General features: G+C 57.6%; 1 non-coding gene across 1 annotated transcript in view; it reads left to right on the forward strand.

The window, feature by feature from the left end:
• Positions 1 to 813: 813 nt before the first annotated feature.
• The window catches only part of LOC124732431, a 1,909-nt gene continuing 222 nt past the window's right edge, over positions 814 to 2,500 (forward strand). The window contains exon 1 of the ribosomal RNA XR_007008698.1: positions 814 to 2,500. This exon is cut by the window's right edge and continues 222 nt beyond it. This is a non-coding gene — a ribosomal RNA (small subunit ribosomal RNA).

Here is a 2,500-nt window from a genome sequence, read left to right on the forward strand (position 1 = left end):
TCTGGGTGTGAAGCGATACGCGGCGGTGGCTGGGTGGGACCGTCCCCGGCCGGTGAGGGGGCGCCTCCCGGCGTGCTGGCCGCGCGGTGCGTGGGCGCACGCGCTACAGCCGGCTGGTGGGGGCGGCCAGTGGCAGGCGCGCCGGCCGACGGACGCGGCAGGCGTCGCAGCTGCGCGCCGGCGCACCCTGCGCGCGGCGCCGTGCGGCCAAAGTAGGTCCTCGCGGGCCCGGTGCGAAGCGCGGTGGACATCTTCAGTGTGCTGGTCCGATTGAGGACTGTGTGCGTTGAGGATGCGCCGCCGCCCGGCGCTCGGCGCCGCGACGCCGTCTGCTGCTCGGTCGCCCCAGCGGTTCTCGCTGGTGGTTTGTATCGCAGCTGTGCGGATGTGTTGGCGCGTGCGCTGTGCTGGGAGAGTTCGCTTCGGCACCCAAGTGGGGCTTTTGTCCTTCTGTGGCGCTGGCGTTGGAGCTGCCGGTCACCGTAGGTGGCGCGTGTTGTCTCCCGCCGGCAATGCCACGACAGCACGCTCCCGGGCCTCTGTCGGCAGCGGCAAGCTCAGTTGGGAGCACGGGTGGTCGCACCGAAAGCGTCTACTCGCCTAACTCCGGGCGATTGCGCCTCTCTCGAACCCGACCAAGTACTTGGGACGGCGCTGCGCGCCGCCGGGACCTGAGAGGGTTTCGAGGTGTATTGTGCAGGGGAGCTCAGCCTCCTCCTGTTTGCAGAATGATTGAGCGGACGCTTGCGTGTTCGCGCGGGCCCCCGGGACACACTCCCGGGCGGCCGGCTGCTCAGCTCTAGTTGACGCAGCTCCCTGGTTGATCCTGCCAGTAGTCATATGCTTGTCTCAAAGATTAAGCCATGCATGTCTCAGTACAAGCCGCATTAAGGTGAAACCGCGAATGGCTCATTAAATCAGTTATGGTTCCTTAGATCGTACCCACGTTACTTGGATAACTGTGGTAATTCTAGAGCTAATACATGCAAACAGAGTCCCGACCAGAGATGGAAGGGACGCTTTTATTAGATCAAAACCAATCGGTCGGCTCGTCCGGTCCGTTTGCCTTGGTGACTCTGAATAACTTTGGGCTGATCGCACGGTCCTCGTACCGGCGACGCATCTTTCAAATGTCTGCCTTATCAACTGTCGATGGTAGGTTCTGCGCCTACCATGGTTGTAACGGGTAACGGGGAATCAGGGTTCGATTCCGGAGAGGGAGCCTGAGAAACGGCTACCACATCCAAGGAAGGCAGCAGGCGCGCAAATTACCCACTCCCGGCACGGGGAGGTAGTGACGAAAAATAACGATACGGGACTCATCCGAGGCCCCGTAATCGGAATGAGTACACTTTAAATCCTTTAACGAGTATCTATTGGAGGGCAAGTCTGGTGCCAGCAGCCGCGGTAATTCCAGCTCCAATAGCGTATATTAAAGTTGTTGCGGTTAAAAAGCTCGTAGTTGGATTTGTGTCCCACGCTGTTGGTTCACCGCCCGTCGGTGTTTAACTGGCATGTATCGTGGGACGTCCTGCCGGTGGGGCGAGCTGAAGGCGTGCGACCGCCTCGTGCGTGCTCGTGCGTCCCGAGGCGGACCCCGTTGAAATCCTACCAGGGTGCTCTTTATTGAGTGTCTCGGTGGGCCGGCACGTTTACTTTGAACAAATTAGAGTGCTTAAAGCAGGCAAGCCCGCCTGAATACTGTGTGCATGGAATAATGGAATAGGACCTCGGTTCTATTTTGTTGGTTTTCGGAACCCGAGGTAATGATTAATAGGGACAGGCGGGGGCATTCGTATTGCGACGTTAGAGGTGAAATTCTTGGATCGTCGCAAGACGAACAGAAGCGAAAGCATTTGCCAAGTATGTTTTCATTAATCAAGAACGAAAGTTAGAGGTTCGAAGGCGATCAGATACCGCCCTAGTTCTAACCATAAACGATGCCAGCCAGCGATCCGCCGCAGTTCCTCCGATGACTCGGCGGGCAGCCTCCGGGAAACCAAAGCTTTTGGGTTCCGGGGGAAGTATGGTTGCAAAGCTGAAACTTAAAGGAATTGACGGAAGGGCACCACCAGGAGTGGAGCCTGCGGCTTAATTTGACTCAACACGGGAAACCTCACCAGGCCCGGACACCGGAAGGATTGACAGATTGATAGCTCTTTCTTGATTCGGTGGGTGGTGGTGCATGGCCGTTCTTAGTTGGTGGAGCGATTTGTCTGGTTAATTCCGATAACGAACGAGACTCTAGCCTGCTAACTAGTCGCGTGACATCCTTCGTGCTGTCAGCGATTACTTTTCTTCTTAGAGGGACAGGCGGCTTCTAGCCGCACGAGATTGAGCAATAACAGGTCTGTGATGCCCTTAGATGTTCTGGGCCGCACGCGCGCTACACTGAAGGAATCAGCGTGTCTTCCTAGGCCGAAAGGTCGGGGTAACCCGCTGAACCTCCTTCGTGCTAGGGATTGGGGCTTGCAATTGTTCCCCATGAACGAGGAATTCC

This window comes from Schistocerca piceifrons, unplaced genomic scaffold (genome assembly GCF_021461385.2).
Source record: "Schistocerca piceifrons isolate TAMUIC-IGC-003096 unplaced genomic scaffold, iqSchPice1.1 HiC_scaffold_1344, whole genome shotgun sequence".
NCBI lineage: Eukaryota > Metazoa > Arthropoda > Insecta > Orthoptera > Acrididae > Schistocerca > Schistocerca piceifrons.